Raw genomic sequence first — 14276 nt, 5'->3', positions numbered from 1 at the left:
AAAGAAAGAAAAGAAAAGATGATGTCTACATTTAAATGAATCCATCTTGTCATTTATTTAATGGCTGGAATAGAAGAGGACAAAGGTTCATAAACTGTGCTCAGGTATATTAACCCAATGTTTACAAGAGAGTGTCATATAAATAGGTTTGCATTTAATTCAGGAATTCATAAAATCTCTGCAATAAAAATATATCCTAAAGCACAAAAGATAAAAGAGGAAAAGAATACTGCCTAAGATGGTGAAAAAACACCTCACAATGTGGATTTAAATAATGACTATAGTCAAAAGTCCAGACATTCTCAATTCAGAGGACAAGAAATCTGTGTTTCTAACAGTTTACCTAGAATACTACGATTAACAACCAGGGTTTATTTAACTAAATTAGTTGTGGGGAGAGGAGAGGTTTTAAATAGTATGGTTTACTAAGAAATTAACTGTCTGCTCCCTGGTATGTGCTCAAGGTCTTTAATATTGCTCCTTAGTAGCACTTACTACTCTTGTGATTAAAAAATGTGAAAGAAGCTGTTCAATGTCTGTCTTCACTTCCAGACTGTAAATGCTAGAAAAACAGGGACCATCTCTGCTTTGTTTATTGAGCACCCCAATTATCCAGTAAAGTACCTTGGCACATAGTAGGCAGTTACTAAATGTTGCTCAGTGACAGTACCAGCAAGGGTGTGAGGGGAAATAGAAAATCTCATCGTTGAATGAAAACTGATAAAACCCTTTCAAAGTATGCTAAATACACATTTTGGCCTAATGCTTGATGGCCAAGATTTTTTAAATATTCACTTGAGGCCAAAGCTGAATCCAAATATTACCATCACAGAATGACCTTCTAAGATCAAAAATTATTGTCAAATATTCTTAAGTGTTAAGAAAATAATAAATTTGATTCAATTTATTAACTAAGTTATAATTTTATTAATAATTTTAATGGTCATTTTGTTCAATCTTGTGAACAGTAGAACACATATAATTCTATAATGAATAGATAAAATTTAATCTCTATTATAATAATCTGCCTAGTATTATTATTTAAAATTCTACAAAATTTATTAGCTCAAAAAGCCTCTACTCCAACACGTAATATGGACAACTGGCTTTTGACAAAAGTGCAAGGGCAATTCAGTGGAGAAAGCATATTGTCTTTTCAACAAGTGGTGGTAAAACCAATGTATACACAAATGAAAAAAAAAAAAAACAAACCCATAACTATATACAAAAATCTAAAAATGAAGGGTAGACCTAAATGTAAAACTTAAAACTATAAAACTTCCTTTGTGACCTTGGATTTGACATAACACTAAAAGCACCATCCACAAAAGAATAAAATGGCAAACTGGACTTCATGAAAATTTAAAATCTCTGCTCATCAAAAAACATTGTTAGAACAAAAAGACAAGGTAAAGACTGGGAGAAAATATTTACAGACATAAACCTGACAAAGAACTTATATCCAGAATCCGCAAATATCAAAACTCAATAATAGGAAAACTCAATTAAAATAGGCAAAAGATTTGAACATTCACTTAACCAAAGAAGATAGATGGCAAAGTACATGAAAAGATGCTCAAGCTCATTAGTCACTAGGAAAATGCAAGTTAAAACCACAATGAAATGCCATTCCACAGCTATCAGAATGGCTAAAAGTTTAAAAGACTGACAAAGGAAGTGTTGGTAAGGATGTAGAACAACTAACACTCTCACATATTGCTAGGAGAACTGTAAAATGGTACAACCACTTTGGAAAACATTTTGGCAGTTTCTTAGAAAGTTAAACTTACACGTACCATATGATTCAGCCATTCTACTCCTTGCTATTTCCCCATGAGAAAGTTTATGTCCAAAGACTTATATGAATGTTCACAGGAGCTTTATTCATAATGGCCAAAAAGTGGAAAGACAACACAAATATCCATCAATGGGTGAATGCATAAAGAAACTATGGTATATCCATAAAATGGAATAATAGTCAGCAAGGAAAAAATGAATCATCAATACACGTAATGCAAATTAACCTATAATGATAGAAAATAGATCAGTGGATGGCTAAGGAAGGGAGGTGAGGAGGTATGGAAGGACAAAAGAGGCACAGGGAAACTTCTTTTGGGTGTGATGGATATGTTCACTATATTGATTACAGTGTTGGCTTCACGTGTATACACATATATTAAAACTTATCCAACTGTATACTTTATGTGCAGATGTCAATTATATCTCAATAAAATTATTTTTTAAAAAGTACAAGTTATTGCCAGCATGACTCCTATAAAGGCATGCTTCCACAGAACATGTACTCACTTTTGCTTTTATTTGTTGACTAATAGAATATTTATTTATTTATTTTTATTTTTTCGAGACAGAATCTCACTCTATTGCCAGCCTGGAGTGCAGTGGGTGTGATCTCAGCTCACTGCAACCTCCGTCTCCCGGGTTCAAGTGATTCTCCTCCCTCAGCCTCCTGAGTAGCTGGGACTACAGGCGCACACCACCATGCCCAGCTAATTTTTGTATATTTAGTAAAGATGGGTTTTCACCATGTTGGCTAGGATGGTCTCAGTCTCTTGACTTTGTGATCCGCCCACCTTGGCCTCCCAAAGTGCTGGGATTACAGGCGTGAGTCACTGGGCCCAGTCGACTAATAGAGTATTTCTTTTTTTTTTTTTTTTCAAACTGTATCCAGCTTTATTAAAGATACTTTCCATAAACAATCATGGTATTTCAGGCAGGACATGGGCAGACAATCGTTAACAGTATACAACAACTTTCAAACTCCCTTCTTCAATGGACTACCAAAAATCAGAAAGCCAGTATAAAACCCAATGAAGTCTTCATCTGATGCTCTGAACAGGGAAAGTTCAGAGTGAGGGTTGACATTTCACATTTAGCATGTTGTTTAACAACTTTTCACAAGCCGACCCTGACTTTCAGGAAGTGAAATGAAAATGGCAGAATTTATCTGAAGATCCACAATCTAGAAATGGAACCAATGCTGTTTTGACAGGTGCCATCTTAGTGGCATCACTGGAAAGTCCTGATTGCCTGACACACTGGTAACCAATGACTAGGGGTCAGGTCCCAACAGATGTCTGCGCTTAAGGGAGTTAAGTCTATGCTGAAAGATGGAAAGGGAGAAGAGGACATAAAAACAAATTTGTTTTTCCATACCACAAGGCTTTTGTGCCAAGGTGGCCATGTGTGTCAAAGTAGGGAATCCATCCTCCTGGGAACCAGGAGGAAATCTCTCAAAACTAGAAGGGAAAGGTGCTTTCCCCACATCAATCCAGCTTTGGAGACATTCTATTAGTGACATATGCCCCTTCCCCCAAAAACAACAATGAAGTGTTCCGTGTGCTAACAACATAGCTTAAAAAAAGAAAAAAAAGTAAAACAAAATTCTGCATTTTTATAAAACTTGATAAAAAATAGCATTTCAAACTGTACAGTCACCAGAAGTACACAGTTATCAAAAATGCACACACTTCACTTGGCATCTCCAGCACCTTCAGCTTTCTGTGCCTGGTCTGTTCTGGCATCTCCGTTTTCTGCAGGGTTATTCCCCTCCTTGCCAGCATCAGCTTTTCCCTTTTTCCCTTTGGGTACCTTCTCTCCCTTCTTTGCAGGGGCCTTTTTAGGCTTGGGCTCTGGCTTTGGAGGAGCAGGTTTAGCAGACAACCTCGTGGATCTTCTCTGTGGTTCGTCCTTCACCTTGGCTTTATCTCCTTTAGCATCCCCTTCAGCCTTTCCCTTGGGCATGGTGGCGACGGCGGCAGGACGTAGGTGCTGGACACGGGATGCAGCGCGCGCGGGCTTTGGTCGGTCCGGGGGTCGTTCTCGCCTCTTCTTCACACTGCTTCCTAATAGAGTATTTCTAAAGGACTATTTGGCCTATGCAAATTAGTTAAGAGAATTTTAACCCTAGAAACAGCATAGGGGGAACAGATGAAAACTTAACCAAACCAGTTTTTTGTCTGTCTATTTAGAATAATATATGTGGCTGTGGATAGGCTGTGTGGGCACCCTCTGGTCCTGCTAAGTTTAGCTAATTCTGGGAATTTCCAGTCACTTAATAGCTCAGGAGTATAGAAGTCAGATATGCCTCTTAAGTACTTTATGCACTTACATTTTCAGAACAGGGCTAATGGCATATCAGCTTATAATATCTTGAATGAAAATTTAGGAAAATATTAACTCCATCTTGAATACACTTTCGTGCCATGAGGCATAGAAGGGTTTGTTGTCCAAGACTCAGATTAAGCTCTAATAATTTGGACATCAAAGTTGATATGGCTCAATGGCTCACTTGTAGGGTGGAGGTATAGGGAAAGTTATTTTCTGTTGCTTTATACTACTGTGGAGGTAGAATTTGCTCGCAATAAAGAACTTTTTCTGACAGCCTGTTTCTCTATTTACAGCTACTTTCCAAGCTGTCCCTATCCCCAGTAGAGTATTGTACTTACCTTTGTTTGACATAGCTAGTCCATTTCTAGGAATTTACTGTAGGTGTACAAAATGTTCTATTACCAAATATCAACTATAGTACTGCCTCTTAAGCAAAAGATTGGAATATCCATTAATATGAAGGCGGGTTAAATACCTTGTAATACTATGACAGGCTACATGTTTAGTGGTATTATGGCAGCAATCTCTGGAAAGTGACTCCCTGCGCTCTAATCCTGAGCCCTACCACTTACGAGCCGTGTGACTGTTGGACATTTAATCATCCCATGCCTAGTTTTCCTCATTTGTTAAATATGGAAAAATAGTGCCTATCTCATAGGTTGCTATGAGGTTTCCATGAGTTAATAAAACTAAAGTATTAAGAAAGCATCTGTATCAGGAGTAACCGCTTAATAAATGTTACATGATGATGAGGGTATGTTAATACAATTGAATACTAAACTATCATTAAAAAGAAGGAGGCAGCTTTAACTGTATCAATGTAAACAGATCTTGGCCGGGCGCAGTGGCTCAAGCCTGTAATCCCAGTACTTTGGGAGGCCGAGACGGGCGGATCACAATTTGAATTTTGGTGGGCACTGCCAAATTGCTTTCCAATTTAGGGATGTTCAGAAGTTCACCTTTGTCCTTAGTAATTTGCCAAAATCTGCCAGTTAGCTAGAGTCTTTGGAAGGTGTGCTTTTAACATTTCTAGCATCCCTGAATTGTATGTGATCTACCATCATGTAACAGCTTGAGTTACTGTCATATAGAATTAACATAACAATGTCAGTATGAGAAAAAAGTGTGACCTTTGTACTTATTACTTTCAAATAATAGTAAATATTTTAGATATAACTTGAAATGCTCCTTAATGTGATTTATACACTGAAATTCTATCAATCGAAGTTTGAATAGATACCGTTGAAAGAGTAAAATGCTATAATTGTTAATAATTGTGAAAGTTGCTGATTTTATGTACCAAGGCAATTATGTAAGAGTGTTCAGCCGGGCACGGTGGCTCAAGCCTGTAATCCCAGCATTTTGGGAGGCCGAGACGGGCGGATCACGAGGTCAGGAGATCGAGACCATCCTGGCTAACACGGTGAAACCCCGTCTCTACTAAAAAAAAATACAAAAAACTAGCCGGGCGAGGTGGCGGGCGCCTGTAGTCCCAGCTACTCGGGAGGCTGAGGCAGGAGAATGGTGTAAACCCGGGAGGTGGAGCTTGCAGTGAGCTGAGATCCAGCCACTGCACTCCAGCCTGGGCGACAGAGCTAGACACAGTCTCAAAAAAAAAAAAAAAAAAAAAGTAAACAGATCTCCAAGGTAATACTCTTAAGTGAAAAATGTAAGGCCCAGAATAATATGAAGAGGTGCTACCATTTGTGGATGAATATATGGCGGAAGAAAAGAATAAGGATGAGGGGAGAGAAAGCACACTTGTATGAATATATAAATTTTACCATATTTGTACATGTATTACCCATTCTACTGAATTAAAAACATTGGATGAGTCAATGAATGTTAAAACAATTAAGGCAAGAAAAACTATTATAAATTACACCTAATTGAGCAAATAATAGCACATATTTATATTATTCTAATATATATATTTTTCTGAGACAGGGTCTGGTTCTGCCACCCAGGGTTTGCAGTGGCACAATCTCAGCTCACTGCAACCTTTGCCTCCCAGGCTTAAGCATCCTCCCACCTCAGCCTCCCGAGTAGCTGGGACTAGAAGTGTGCGCCACCATGCCTGGCTAATGGTTTTTTTTTTTGTACAGACATGGTTTGGCCATGTTGCCCAGGCTGCTCTTCAATTCCTGGGCTCAAGTAATCCGCCTGCATTGCCCTCCCAAAGTGCTGGGATTACAGGTGTGAGCCACTGCATCCAGCTGGCAAATACATATATGGCTCTTATGTGCCAGTTATTATTCCAATCACTTCTCTTATATTATTCACAACATCCAGTGAAGTTAAATACTATTATCTTTAAAGTTGAGAAAAATGCAATGCAAAAAGACACAAGTAACCCCCCCAAAGTAACACAACTAGGAAGCAGAGCCAGGATTTGACTCACATAGTCTGGTGTCCTTCATTTCTTTGCCATGTTAATACTACTCTAAAATTATTTTTATTTACATATATCCCAACTCTTGTAAAAAAAGACTTTGGACAGCTTACATTAAAGCACATATATGCAATTAATAAAACTGGTAATGAAAAGCGGGGAAAAATAGCAACATGAGAAAAAAATACTGCTACTTTAAGCATGCAGAACCAACTCTAAAGCATCTGCTATTTTCTACCGAGGTTTTGAATGACGTATTCTATTGAGATACTTTTAAAAGGACAGAAATCAAGTATTAAACAATTATAAATACTTTCTATTTTGCTTCTTTAAAGAAGTTCTTGCTTAGAGTTTTCTTAAGGCAAGTTAATCTTGTGATCCAGTTTATATACTAAAACCCAAATAGGGACTTTTCTTATGATTCTGCCATATGATTAAGTCAGGTGACAGATCCCACACTTGTGCAATGTGCTCTACATCTCTAAGGCAGAAAGTGTGTCTAGAGCACTGATTATCCATACCAAAAATAACATGCCAAGTTGTAATCCTATCTAGTAATCCCTATCATTTTGTGGTACATTTTTCTTTCTTTCTTTCTTTCTTTTTTTTTACTTTTGAAACAGGGTGTCACTCTGATGCCCAGGCTGGAGTGCAGTGGAACATTCACAGTTCACTGAAACCATGAACTCCCGGGCTCAAGTGATCCTTCCACCTCAGCCTCTTGAGTAGCTGGGACTACAGGCAGGTACGTGCCGCCATGCCCAACTAATTTTTTATTTTTTATTAGTAGAGATGGGGTCTTGCCATGTTGCCCAGAATGGTCTCCAACTCCTGGGCTCAAGTGATCTACCCATTTCAGCCTCCCAAAGTACTGGGATTACAGGCATAAGCCACCATGCCCACCCTGTTTCTCCTAATTACAGAAACACTTCACGTCCACTGTAAAAATAAAAACATATAATGTAAAGTGTAAGGAAGAAAGTAACTCACCTTAATGCCCATTGTCTCCTATAATCCATTTTATACACAGACATGTACAAACATGTAGTTTTATATAAATATGTTACCATGGATACTCTCTTTCCTTTTTCTGTTTATTTCCTCTTTCCAATGGTGACAACCAGGTAAAAATATACAAAAGTCATGGTGTTTTTCAACTGGTTTTATAAAAAATGAGACATCATTACAAATGTTTCTCTGTACTTTGTAATTTTTTTTTTCTTAAGATACATGATAGACAGCCTGGGCAATAAGGTGAAACCCTGTCTCTACCAAAAATATGAAAAATTAGCCAGGTGTGGTAGTGCACACCTGTAGCCCCAGCTACTCTGGAAGCTGAGGAGTGAGGATCACTTAAACCTAGGAGGAGGAAGTTGCAGTAAGCCAAGACAGCACCAGTGCACTCCAATCTGGGTGACAGAGTAAGATCCTATCTCAGAAAAAAAAAAGAAAAGATACATGAAAGAAATCCTTTCAGAATGTACTTGGAAACCCTTTCTAATCACCAGTAGATTTAACTCCTACCATTTAATCACTTCAGGACATTCTATAAAATGTCTAGGCCATAATTTATATAACAATACCTCTATTAACAGGCATTCCCTTTGTTTCCAAGTGTTTTGCCACTACTAACATTGAAACATTGAAACAGTGTTGCAACTAACACTCATGTAAACTCTTACTGATGCTTTTATTTCTAAGGAAAAGATTACATGGAGTTAGACTGATGGGTGGAAAATACATGTATTCTCAGTATTAACACATGCTGCCTGATTGTTTACTAGAAAAAACTCTCGCACTTCACATCTCCACTAGCATTTTATGAGATAATCCTTCTCCACATATCCCTGCTAACAGTAGGTTTACCATTTAATTTTTGCTTGTCAGAGAAGTAATATTTCATTGTTAGTATATTGATTACTAGTAAGGTTACACATCCTTTTATGTTTGTTGAATGTTTGGATTTCTCTTCTGTGAACTTCTGGTGACATGTTTTATCTGTATTTTTACTGGGTGAACTTTTTCTTAATTGGTATGAGTTCTTACAACGGTTAACTCATCTGTTACATACATTTCGAGTCTGTTTTTCCCCCTGATTTTGTCTTTGGTCCTTTATTTTTGCCACTAAAGAATCCTTCGTTTCTATGCAGTCTCACATATCTATCTGCACTTTCATGACTTTTAGGTTTCCTATCTTGGTTTAAAAAACTACATCTAGATTGTATGTATAAAGAAAATTTAGGAGATTAATATCTTAAATATTTTATTGTTTACATTTGAGCCTCTAATCCATCTGAAATCAGTTTTTGCATATGTTGCAATGTATTGGATCGATTATATTTTCTTCTAGATGAGCAAGTTGTATCAGTTACATTTATGATATATATGTGCTTTTTTCACCATTGGATTGAATTATCCCTTTCAAATGTGGTTATACACTGAGATTTACTCTGCCTTTTAAAATTCTGCTGCACTTATATACTTAAGATTAAAAATATATCCACACACCTATAAAATTAAATAACTTACTCAGCTATCTGGATAAGACAAAACATTTTCACTTAAGATATCCTAGTAGTTAAGATGAAAGAATTATTTAGGTGCCTTAATTTTCCACATCAAATTAAGAAATATTTTGCAATATCTATTGATATTATGAATTCAAACATACAGAAGGTATACTAATAAATTTTAATTTTTTCTTTAATGCATCAATCTAGAGATAGTAACTTATTTTGATGCATTTCCTTACGACTTTTTCCATATGTATATACTATTATTATTACACATATGCCCTTTTTTCAATTTTATAGGTATTTTCCAATTCAATTAGTCTTCTCTATTTTACCTTTAAACAAACATTAAAAAAATTAAACTAAGAACTAAAAACTTACAAAGTCTGGGTGCTTTTCATTGCTCAAGCACATCTGAAACTCTTCTATATCATATCATATACCACTTATTTTCCGTGAAATAGGTTTAATTATTTTTCACAAAAGAAACAAAATGTGGCATATTGCAGATAAAAATTTTTTCTAAAGGCTTATCACCAAGAGAACAGTTTCAACAGATAGCGTTAAGATCCAAAACTGGAATTTTTATTGTAAGTTAGTCATAATAATGATACGAAAAATAATAGTGATTTTTAAAACCTTGATATAAGAAAGTGTTTCCTTCTAAAATTTAAATCTGAAAACACTTATGATACACCATTAATTTTTAAAAACTGCTAATCACAGTTGTAAATTTATTAACTAGAGCTAACTACAAAGAAATATACAGAAAGAGGAGTTTCAAATGTAAATAAATCATATAATTCTAAAGATCAGTTCAATAGTTTCAGGTAAAAATAAATATGTTACTATGAAGGTACATATCCACTTCAGCTGTCTTTATATATACATACACACACATTATGAACTTTATACACAAATATTTACTTTATATATAGTATATACATAATATGTATATACTAAATATAAATGAATACACTTATAATAATCAAAGTCGCTTTCATTTCCCCATAGGGGAAAAAGAGAACAGCAAAACTTTAATATTCTCTTCAGAAATTGTATGCAAAACATTTTTACTGCTCACAATTTATTTATTTGCAATAAACTTATTTAGCATAAAGAATAAATTCATTCATAAATCAAGAAATACATTTGTTATAACAGACAACATTAAAGAAAAGTCAATAAACTCCTAATAAAATCTTTCCTTAGGACAAATGAATAATTTTTTTTTTCAGGATTAAATGATTCATAAACTCATGATAGCTATACTTAAATTATTGTTTAATTTACTGACATTTTCCATTGCAAAACTACTAATCCTTGTGAATCATGAATTTAAGAAGGGAAGAATTTTACTCTAGTTTACATCTCCACTATGTTCCCTACATTTCTTTGTCTATTTCATATAAGGATAAAAATAAGATATAAAAACACTTAATTTTTTTGAAAACACAAAATTTTTAAGCTTATAAGCATTAACTCAAAAGTCCCTGCTCTACAATCTATACAATTTTAACATACTTGTATAATCCATTGCAGGAATAAAAACTTCAAAATTGAAAAACTGCCTCCTTAAATTGATTCCATATATTAATGATTACAAGCTTTGGAAAATCTTTACATAGAAAATATTAAGACACTGTAGTTGCCCAAATAAGTGACTTTATCTTGATATTTTTCAGATACAATTAATAAATCTGTTTTAGAATCTTTGCTACAAGTACATTTTTCTTGTTCCCCCATTTTTTGGGTAATAGCTTCTTTTCAAATTCTACTCCCTTCTTCAGGCCCCAAATCTGCTGCTCACAGGGACATCAGTCAATTCTGTGGGCTGTTTTAAGTCTTCTTTAGAAATTAAGTATTTAAAATCAAAGTAGTTATCAGTCAAATTAATTAAAATTTTTTTTTTTACAAAATATGTTCTAGGCATTATACACTCATGAGCTAACTTAATAGCACCTATGCTATAGATTTAAACATGAGAAAACTTAACCTTACTTAAGTACACTGTTCAAAGTCACATAGTTATTAAGTGGTAAGGCCAGAACTTCAACTAGGTCTCTATCACTGGGAAATCAATTCATGTAAGTCTGAGCTACACTGCTTTACCATTTTACACACCACTTAGCTTTTTTTTTTTTGAGATGGAGTCTCACTCTGTCGCCCAGGCTGGAGTGCAGTGGCGTGATTTTGGCTCACTGCAACCTCCACCTCTCGGGTTCAAGCGATTCTCCTGCCTCAGCCTCCCAAGTAGCTGGCACTACAGGTGCGTGCCACCATGCCTGGCTAATTTTTTCTATTTTTTTTAGTAGAGACGGGGTTTCACCATGTTAGCCAGGACGGTCTCGATCTCCTGACCTTGTGATCTGCCCACCTTGGCCTCCCGAAGTGCGGGGATTACAAACATCACTTAGTTTTTAAGATATTTTCACATAGATTACCCAGGGACTATGTCATAGGAAGGTTCCTAAGTATCAAACCTGAACCCCTCCCCAGCATTACTTAAAAGGACATATAACTAAAGTGGCAGAGCTGAATGAAGATCCTCTGACTTTTAGTCTAGTGCTAGTCCACTTAGAGATCATGCAGAGCCACTTTTTCATTTAGTACAATTCATTCCTCTTCCTTTCTCCCCCATATTTTGATGAGAACCATATTTACCAGTAAACAAACATGCTGTGAAAATAAGTTGGTCTTAGCCTTAATAAAGTCATCTGAGGTTTTTATCTATTGCATTGACCATAAATTTGGAAGGTTATTACCAGTATATATTTAAAAGCTAACATTTAGTGCACAACTGTAGGAAGAGTTATGATCTGCAAAAATTAAAGTGGTTTAATTTCCTTGTCTAATTGTCCAACATTCATTCAATAAACAATTTACTGAGTACCTATCAGGTACTTCAGTATTCTGGTGCTGAAGACATAATAGTACTATAGTTCACAGTCCTGGAAGCTTTATGATTTGCTGAGGAACAGCTCAGGAAACAGCAATTAAATACAATGCTAGAAGTACAAGTAGAAGAATAGAAAAGATGATGATGATGATGATGATGATGATGATGGCGACGACGACGATTAGAAGTCTATAGGACTGAGTGGCTACCTCTGCCCATGGGGGAAGAAAGCATTCTTAGTGGTGGCAAAAATCTATAAAGGCATTGAAAACAAGAAAGACCTCAGGAAAAGAAAACCAGAAGTGCCAAGGGCCCTAAAACAAAACTAAACCCTTATGTTTTACGTAATGATGGACTATAGCACAATTCCCTAATAAATGTTAAGATTTCTACATGTAACACTCGAAAACTGATAAGGCTAGTCTCAGAAATGTTTTCCAGGCTTCCAATCCTGTGTATGTGTGTGTGTGATCTGTGTATAATGTCAAAGTTTTTTTTCACATTTAACCTTACCAGCAATGTAGTCACCAATTCCCACTACTAATCTACATTTCATCAGTGGTCTAAGTTATTGCTTTCACAAGTTCTCTAAAACTGGGGGAATTGTGAAGTAAAACTGCAGACTCATCCAACCACTTTCATACTGACATTTTCCCCTCTAGTAGTCAATGCTTCTAGCTGGTTTTCCCTTTCCCATTTTGGTCTCAGCCAGACAGGACTAGTTAGGACTTCCAGACCACATGAAACCTTACTACGGAGAAAATTAATAGATAAAACTACATATATATATCTACAGCAGGCATGGTGACATAAATGTATCAATATATTAGTCCATTGTCCAGTATGCGTCATAAGTATGAAATGTTAAAATGGTAAATCCACAAGAGATAATAGTAATCTTCATTACTTGGGGAAAGCAAGTAATGAACCTCTTCGAGGTTTCTTTCTACTAAGGAGCATCAAAATAAGGCAGGTTATGTATTTTGAACTTACCATAAAAATACTTTGTTAAATTGCTACTATTGTAGAATTTTAACTTTTTGTTCTCCTTAACAAAATAAGACCAGTTTATTGTACAGAATTTGGAAGACACAGAAAAACAAAAATAAATCAGTCACATCCACCACTCAAAGATGATTCCATCTTCCTCATTTTTCAGCAGTCTTTAATTACCTTAGTTAGAAAACTACAAGATTTAACTGAGCATATAATTTTTCATATTAAGGTGTAATTTAAATTGTAAAAATCAAATTTGTAACATTTGTAAGACCTCCAATTGAAAAGCAGCATGGAATTTTCTGAGTTTGCAGTATAAATAAAAAAGTTTAACCACAAACTGAAAAACATTCTTCCCTAAAGCACATTGTTTGGGGTCAAAACATTGGTAATACATTACAGGAACGGGAGTACTTGGGTTGGACAACACCTGTATTTTTAATTGGACAACAATTTCTGTATTTTCACAAAATACTATTCGTCAAAATCTGAAGAGGGCACCGGGAGTTTTACAAATGGTGAAAGCTAAAGAGCGATACAAATGCTACTTAACCTAAATTTACCACAAAGCCGGTCAAGGAATAGATTGGGAGTGTCAATTAAGTTATATTTTAGGGAAAAAATAACAAAAAGGGAAGGATTGAAGGCAGAAAACATGTGCAGACAGCAACATCTCGACTTGATTCTACCTTTCAGCATACGGCCAAATAAATTTGGTTTAACAGTATTTCCAATCCAATCAGTTTCTTATTTCGGTTTCAGGAAACCCTACTCACTTTTCCCTAAACCAGCCTGGGCCTCCTGCACACCACGACACCACAACACCATCTGTCAACGCCTCCTCATTCAATCGAGACTGTCGCATTACTAACACCTCCCGTTTTGAAGACAGTATTCCTTCAACTGTCCTCTCCCTCAGAGAAGAAAAAGTAAAAGCCCTTCTTTTACCCTTCCAGTCCTATCCGAAGCACGTGAACATCTACGGAACCTTCCCTGCAGGTATGTCAGATAAAACCCTTAGAATTACTGAGAAAGCACCTTCGGAGGGAAGCTTCTCAGTGACTCTGCAGTGAGGGCCGTATCAGTGACAGTCCCTTCCAAGCCTGTCTCACCGGAGACGCCTCTGCCTCCAGGGTTTTTGCTACCTCCCCGCTCCTCAGCTCTGAGCTGAGGGCAAGGATAGTGAGGACCTTGGCCAAAGAATGGGCTTTAAGGAATGGGACCTAACGTCTACTGCAGACCCTGTGAAATGGCTGAAACGATCTCTACCCGAAGCCCCAAAGGCTCTGAGTTGGGAACCATAATGGCCGCACTCACTTCCAACCCTGGGAAAGGTGTATATCTCAAA

The 14276-nt window shown here is 36.2% G+C and overlaps 1 protein-coding gene and 1 pseudogene across 2 annotated transcripts in view; both read right to left on the bottom strand.

The window, feature by feature from the left end:
- The window catches only part of ATP6V1A (ATPase, H+ transporting, lysosomal 70kDa, V1 subunit A), a 79447-nt gene that overhangs the window by 64882 nt on the left and 289 nt on the right, over positions 1 to 14276 (bottom strand). The window lies entirely within an intron of this gene.
- LOC105510696 lies at positions 2676 to 3855 on the bottom strand (annotated as a pseudogene). Its single transcript, XR_001001594.1, has one exon. The product of XR_001001594.1 is annotated as a non-histone chromosomal protein HMG-17 pseudogene (transcript).

The sequence above is a fragment of the Colobus angolensis genome, unplaced genomic scaffold (genome assembly GCF_000951035.1).
Source record: "Colobus angolensis palliatus isolate OR3802 unplaced genomic scaffold, Cang.pa_1.0 Scaffold190, whole genome shotgun sequence".
NCBI classification, from domain to species: Eukaryota; Metazoa; Chordata; class Mammalia; order Primates; family Cercopithecidae; genus Colobus; species Colobus angolensis.
The sequence above is the reverse complement of the archived record's forward strand: the minus strand, read 5'-3'. Positions and strand labels throughout refer to the sequence as shown.